The sequence below is a fragment of the Macaca mulatta genome, chromosome 8, assembly GCF_049350105.2.
Source record: "Macaca mulatta isolate MMU2019108-1 chromosome 8, T2T-MMU8v2.0, whole genome shotgun sequence".
NCBI lineage: Eukaryota > Metazoa > Chordata > Mammalia > Primates > Cercopithecidae > Macaca > Macaca mulatta.
Window position 1 is genome coordinate 149,474,371 of NC_133413.1, and position 8,423 is coordinate 149,482,793.

Genomic DNA, 8,423 nt, shown 5'->3' on the forward strand with positions numbered 1-8,423 from the left:
AGCAAGCTACTGCCTTAAAATCCGAGCTCCCCAAGTGCACAATTTCTGTCCCTTTTAAGGGCTCACAACCCTAAAGATTTCATATGAAAGGGTCGTGATTGATTGAGCAATCTAGGGGATACGTGACGGGGTTTCATGCACTGGTAGTCAGAGAGAAACAGAACAGGGCAGGGAGTTTCACAATGTTCTCCATACAGTGTCTGGAGTCTATGAATAACATCAGTTTCTAAGTTATGAGTTGATTTTTAATTACTGGGTTTAGGCCAGGCCTGCTTTTGGGCCTGGCGCTGGGCTGCCTGTCTTTGATTTTACTTCCTTGTTTTTTTCTTAAAGCAGGTACTGAGCATAAAACAATGTGAGAGGGTCTTTTTCTTTCCTCAGTGAGGCTTCCCCAGCAATGTGGAACTGTGAGTAAATTAAACCTTTTCCTTTATAAATTACCCAGTCTTGAGTGTGTCTTTATTAGCAGGATGAGAACAGATTAATATAGTAAATTGGTACTAGGAGTAGGGCCTGGTGGGGAGTGCTGCCGTAAAGATACCTGAAAATGTAGAAGTGACTTTGGAACTGGGTAACAGGAAGAGGTTGGAACAGTCTGGAGGGTGCAGAAGAAGGCAGGAAAATGTGGCAAAGTTTGGAACTTCCTAGAGATTTAGAGGGCTCAGAAGACATGAGGTTGTGGGAAAGTTTGGAACTTCCTAGAGGCTCGTTGAATGGCTTTGACCAAATGCTGCTCCTCTCAGATGGAGATGAGGAACTTGTTGGGAACTGGAATAAAGGTGAATCTTGCTGTGTTTTAGCAAAGACGCTGGTGGCATTTTGTTCCTGCCCTAGAGATCTGTGGAGCTTTGAGAGAGATGAGTTAGGGTATCTGGAAGAAATTTCTAAGCAGCAAAGCATTCAAGAGGCAGCAGAGCATAAGTTTGGAAAATTTGCAGCCTGATGATGCTGTAGAAAAGAGAACTCCATTTTCTAGGGAGAAATTCAAGCAGGCTGTAGAAATCTGCATAAGTAATGAGGAGCCAAATGTTAATTACCAAGACAGTGGGGAATATGTCTCTGGGGCATATCAGAGAACTTCACAGCAGTCCCTCCCATCACAGGCCTGGAGGCCTAAGAGGGAAATATGGTTTCCTGGGCTGGCCCCAGGGCCTGACTTGCTCTATGCAGGCTCGGGACATGGTGCCCTGTGTCCCAGCTGCTTCAGCTCTGGCCTTGGCTAAAAGGTGCCAACATACAGCTCAGGCCACTGCTTCACAGGATATAAGCCCCAAGCCTTGGTGGCTTACATGTGGTGTTGGGCTTATGGGTGCACAGAAGTCAAGAATTGAGGTTTGAGAACCTCCACCTAGATTTCAGAGAATGTCTGGAAACACATGGATATCCAGGTAGAAGTTTGCTGCAGAGGCAGAACCCTCATGGAGAACTTCTGTTAAGGCAGTATAGAAGAGAAATGTGGGGTCAGAGACCCCATAGAGTCCCCACTGAGGCACTGCCTAGTGGAGCTGTGAGAAGGCCACCATCCCCAAGACCCCAGAATAGTAGATTCACCAACAGCTTGTACCATGCACCTTCAAAAGCTGCAGACATTCAATCCCTGTCCATGAAAGCAGCCAGAAGTGGGGCTGTACCCTGAAAAACCACAGGAGCAGAGCTACCTAAGACCATGGGAGCCCATCTCTTGCATCAGCATGACCTTGGATGTGAGACAGATCACTTAGGAGCTTTAAGATTTGACTGCCCCATTGGATTTTGGCCTGTAGCCCCTTTGTTTTGATCAATCTCTCCCATTTGGAATGGATGCATTTACCCAATGCCTTTACCCACATTGTATCTAGAAAGTAACTAACTTGCTTTTGATATTATAGGCTCGTGGGTGGGAGGGACTTTCCTTGTCTCAGATGAGAATTTGGGCTGTGGACTTCCGAGTTAATGCTGAAATGAGTTAAGACTTTGAGGAACTATTGGGAAGGCATGATTGATTTAGAAATGTGAGGACATGAGATTTGGGAGGGACCAGGGAGGAATTACATGGTTTGGCTATTTCCCCCACCCAAATCTCATCTTAAGTTGTAGCTCCTGTTATCCCCACATGTCAAGGAAGGGGGAGGGATTAGGTGGGAGGCAATTTAATCATGGAGGTGGGTTTTCCCCATGCTTTTCTCATTGATAGTGAATAAGTCTCATGACATCTGATGGTTTTTATAAAGGGCAGTTCCCCTATACAGGCTCTCTTGCCTGCTACCATGTAAGACATGACTTTGCTCCTCATTCACCTTCTGCCATGATTGTGAGGCCTCCCCAGTCATATGGAACTGTGTCCATTAAAACTTTTTCCTTTATAAATTACCTCATCTTCAGTATATCTTTTATAGCAGCATAAGAACAGACTAATACACCTGACTTTAAATTATACCACAAAGTTATAACAAAACAGCATGAACTGGCATTAACAGACTCATATACCAATGAATTAGAGAACTCAGAAATTCACTTATTTACAGCCAACTGATTTTGACAAAAGTACAAAGAACACTCACGGGGAAGAGGATAGTCTCTTCAATAAATAGTACTGGGACAAATGGATACATTTGCAGAAGAAAGAAATGAGACCCTTTATCTCACTATATACAAAAATTAACACAAAATGTATCAAAAACCTAAATATAAGACCCAAACTATAAAGCTACTAGAAAACATAGGGAAAACACTTCAGGACACTTGTCTGAAAAACATAAGACCTATAATGTACAGGCATCAAAAATACACAAATGGAATTATATAGAACTAAAGTGTTTCTGCACAGCAAAAGAAAGTGACAAGGTAACCTACAGAATGGAATAAAGTATTTGCAAACTATTCATCCAACAGGGAATTAATAAAATATACAAGAAACTCAACAGCACAAATCTAAAGACAATCTGAACAGGTATCTTCTCAAGAAGATATAAATGGCCAACAATATATTTCAACGTCACTAATCTTGAGGTAAATACAAACCACAATGAAGCATCTTCTTACCATAGTTCAGATGGTTATCAAAAACACAAAAATGCTGGTAAGAATGTGAAGAAAAGGGAATTGTACACATTGGTGGGAATGTAAACGAGTACAGTCACCACAGGGAACAGTATGGAGGTTCCTCAAAGTTGAAAAATATAACTACCCTGTGATCAGTAATTCTACTGGGTAGTTACCCAAAGGAATTGAAATCATTGCATCAAAGAGACATCTTCACCCCTATATGTATGGCAGCACTATTCCCAGTAGCCAAGATAGTCAAACTAGGTGTCCAACAGACGATAAGGAAAATGTGGATAAGAACAATGGAATATTACTCAGAAATTAAAATCCTATCATTCATGGCAACATGGATGGAACTAGAGGATATTAAGTGAAATAAGCCATGACCAGAAAGCAAAACACATGTTCTGACTGATACATGGAAGCTTAAAGTTGACCTCTTAAGTCAAAAGTAGAAACTCAATGATATTTTGAGGCTGAGAAGAATAGGAAAGGGAAAAATAGGGAAAGATCTATTAAAGTATACACAGTCACAGCTTGAAAGGAGGAATACATTCTAGTATTCTATACCACTAAAGATACTAAAAGGGTATTGAATGTTCCCAACACAAATGATGTTTCAGATGATTACCCTGATCTGGTCACTGTACATTATATGTACTGAAACATCACTGAACCCCATAAATATGTACAACATTGTCAATTAAAATGTATTTAAAAAACAATACTAATGGAAAAAATCAAAGGAAGACAGCAAGAGGAAGAAAGGAGCAAAAGATCTATGAAACAACCAGAAAATGTCAGTACTTACCTATTAATAACTACCTTGAACATAAGAGGACTAAATTCTCCATTTAAAAGGCAGAGTGGCTGAATAGATCTTTTAAAAACACTCCATGCTGCCTTTAATAACTCACTTGACCTGTAAGAACACCCATAGCATAAAAGTGAAGAAATGGAAAAAGATACTCCATGTGATTTGGATCTGTGTCCCCCCACAAATCTCATGTCGGATTGTAATGTTGGAGGTGGGGCCTGGTGGGAGGTGATTGGATCATGGGGGCAGTTTCTCATGGTTTAACACTATCCCTCTTGGTGCCATTGTTGTAATAGTAAAATCTCGTGAGATCTGGTTGTTTAAAAGTGTGTGGCACCACCCCACATGCCCCTTCCTCCTCCTCCTCTAGCCAGGGAAGATGTGCTTGCTTTCTCATCACCATCTGCCATGATTAAGTTTCCTGAGGCTTCCCCAGAAGCTGATGCTGCTATGCCTCCTGTACAACCTGTAGAATTGTGAGACAATAACACCTCTTTATAAACTACCTAGTCTCAGGTATTCCTTTACAGCAATGTGAGAACAGACTAATATACCATGCAACTGGAAACCAAAAGATAGCAGGAGTAGCTATACTTACCAGGCAAGCTAAAAGTCAGAAACTTTAAAATTAGACAAGTCATTCATTAATAAAGGGGTCAATTCATCAAGATATAACAAGTATAAATATGTATGAATCCAACTAGGAGCACATAAACACATAAAGCAGATATTAATAGAATTGAAGGGAGAGATAGACTATAAAATAGTAGGGAACTTTACCCTACTTTTAGCAACAGACTGATCATCCAGAGAGAAAAATCAGAAAACATCAGACTTCAACTATACTTTAGATTAACTAAGCCTAGCAAGACATACACAGAACACTTAATCCAAAAATGCATTTTTTTAAAAGCGCAAACAGAATTTTCTCAAAGACAGATTATATGGTAGGTTACAAAGCAAGTTCTAGAAACTTTAAGATGGGAGTATATGCTCAAGGCAACTTGAAGTTCCCAGGTTGCAGAAATTATAAAAGAAAAACCTTAAGATTGAAAATCATGTTAGGTATCTTTTCTGAGTACAATATTAGAAAATCAGAAAATTTACAAATATATACAAATTATACATGTTGCTGAGCAATCAATGGGTCAATGAAGCAATTAAAATTTAAATGCCTTGAGACAAAGTGGTACATAACATTCCTAAAGTTATCAGATGCAGAAAAAGCCATTCTGAGCGTTTATAGCAATAAATGCCTCTATCAAAGATGTCAAAAAACCTAACATTACACAAGGGACTAGAACAAACTAAGCCCAAAGTTAGCAACAACATGAAATAAAGGTCATAGCAGAAGTAAACAAAATAGACTAGAAAAAGAATATCAATAAGAGTTTTTTCAAAAATAAGCCATTAGCTAAGACTCAGATTGAAAAATCAGTTCTTCTGAATTTCTGATAAATTCAGAGAATCATAAGAGCCTACTATGAACAATTATGTACCAAGTGGATCACCTAGAAAGTAGATAAACCCCTAGACACATACTGCCTACCCAGATTAAGTCATACAGAAATAAAGAATCTGAACATACCAATAATGAGTAAGACTGAATCAGTAGTAAGGTCTCCCACCAAAGAAAAGCCCAGGACCTGATGGATTTGCTGAATTCCACCAAACACTAAAAGAATGGTTACCAGTCCTTCCCCAACATTTCTAAAAATTCAAGTGAAGGTAATACTTCCAAACGCACTTTATGAAACCAGCATTACCCTGATGCCAAAGCTGACAAGGACACATTAGACTAACATCCCTGAAGAATATAATGCAAAAATCCTCAAAATACTAGCAATCAAATTCAAGAGCACATTAAAAGCATTCACAATCGAGTGGGGCTTATCACAGGGATGCAAGAGTGGTTCAGTATGTGTAAACTCATAAATGTGAAACCACATTAACAGAAGATAAAAACCACAAGACCATATCGGTAGACGCAGAAAAAGCATTTGACAAAACTGCCTTGTAATGAGGCATCTCAAACTAGGTACAGAAGAAATGAACCACAACACGATAAAGGTCATGCGACAAAGCCACAGCTGACATACTCTATGGTGAAAAGCTGAAAGCCTTTCCTCTAAGATCCTGGAGAAAGACAAGGGTGGCCTTTTGGATACCTCTATTTAACATAGTACTAGAAACCCTAGCCAGAACAACTAGGTAAAAAGAAAGTAAAACATTTCAATTAGAACAGAAGTTAAATTATCCCTGTATGCAGATGATCTGATATCATAGGTAGAAAATGCTGAACATATCACTAAAAACATATTAGAATCAATAAATGACTTCAGGAAAGTGGCAGGATACAAAATGAACTTACAAAAATTAGACATGTTTCTAACACTACTCAAAAAATCAGGAAGACCATCCCACTTACAACAGCTAAGAACAGCTAAGTACTCAAAATTAAGCAAGTAAGAACCTGTATGCTGAAAACTACAAGATATTGAAAGAAGTTAGATACAAACAAAAGAGACCTGAGTTCATATTGGAAGAATTCATACTATTAAAATGTCCATACCACTCAAAGCAATCCCAGGGATTCAACATAATCCCCTTCAAAATTCCAATGTTATTCACAGAAATAAGACAATCCTAAAACAGGTATGGAACCATAGAAGTGTCTCCCACCACCACCATAGCCAAAGCAATTCTGAGCAAAGAGAACAAAGCTGGAAGCCTCTCACTACCTGTCCTGATTATTATAGTTTTGTAGTATGTTAAAGACAGCATGGTGCTGGCCTAAAAACAGACACATAGACCAATAGAAGAGAGCCAGAGAACCTGGAAAAAACTTTCAAATTAGATTTATATTCAAATTAGATTTTGAATTAGATTTCTAATTCAAATTAGAACTTTCAAATTAGATTTATATTATATTTATATTCAACTGATTTCTGACAAAGTTATCAAATATAAAATGGGTACAGGACAATCTCTTTAAGAAATGGTGTTTGACAACTGGATGCAGAAGGATGAAATAATACCCTTATGCCATGTACAAAAATTAACATGGATTACAGACTTAAATGTAAGACCTGAAACTACAAAACTATGAGAAGAAAACATAAGGAAAAATCTCCATGACATTGGTCTGGGAAATGATTTCTTGGATAGAATTCCAAAAATGCAACAAAAGCAAGAACAGACAAATTACATCAAATGAACTTACAGCAGAGGAAATGAGACAACCTATGGATTGAGAATATTTGCAAACACACTTCTGATAAGTGGCTAATATTCAAAACAAATGTACCCACTACATTATTATAAAAGAATGAATTCCCTCAAATTCAGATGTTGAAACTTAATGGCCAATGTGATAGCATTAAGAAGGTGCAGCCTTTAAGAGGTGATCAGTGCATAAGGGCTCCTCCTTCATAGATGGGATTAGGGACCTTATAAAAGAGGACTTATGCAGTGTTGGGTTATCTTGCCCTTCTGCCATGTGAAGACACAGGGTTGTTCCCTGTGTTAGTCCATTCTTGCACTGCTGTAAAAAAATACCTTAGACTAAGTAACTTATAAAGAAGAGGTTTAACTGTCTCACAGTTCCACAGGCTGTACAGGAAGCATAATTGTGACATCTGCTTGGCTTCTGGGAAGCCCTCAGGAAACTTACAATCGCAGCAGAAGGCAAAGGGGAAGCAGGCTGTATTAGAGTTCTCTAGAGGGAGAGGGACAGGACTAACAAGATAGATATATGAGCGGGAGTTTATTAAGGAGTATTGACTCACAAGATCACAAGGTGAAGTCCCACAATAGGCCATCTGCAAGCTAAAGAGCAAGGAAGCCAGTCTGAGTCCCAAAACCTCAAAAGTAGGAAAGCTGACAGCGCAGCCTTCAGTCTGTGGCTGAAGGCACGAGAGCCCCTAACAAACACTGGTGTAGGTCCAAGAGTCCCAAAGCTGAAGAACCTGGAGTCCAATGTTCTAAGGCAGGAAGCATCCAGCACGGGAGAAAGATGAGAGCCGGAAGACTCAGCCAGTCTAGCCCTTCCACGTTCCTCTGCCTGCTTTTATCCTAGCTGCACTGGCAGCTGATTAAGATGGTGCCCACTCAGGTTGAGGATGGGTCTGCCTCCCCCAGTTCACTGACTCAAATGTTAGTCTCCTGTGCCAGCACCCTCACAGATATACCCAGGAACAATATTTTGCATCCTTCAATCCAATCAAGTTGACTCTCAACATTAACATCACACAGGCACATCTTACATGGCTGGAGCAGGTGAAAGAGAGGGAGGGGGAAGGTGCTACACACTTTTAAACAACCAGATCTCATGATAAGTCATGTTACAGTACTAAGGGAGGATGGTGCTAAACTATTCATGAGAACTCAAACCCCATGATCCAATCCGCTCGCACCAAGGCCAAAGCTAGGACATTGAGGAAAAGTACCTCAACATTGGCGATTACAATTTGACCTGAAATTTGGGTGGGAACACAAATCCAAACCATACCATCTCTACCACAGGATGTAGAAATGAGGTGCTATCATGAAGACAGACTGGGGTTCCTCACTAGACAGAGAC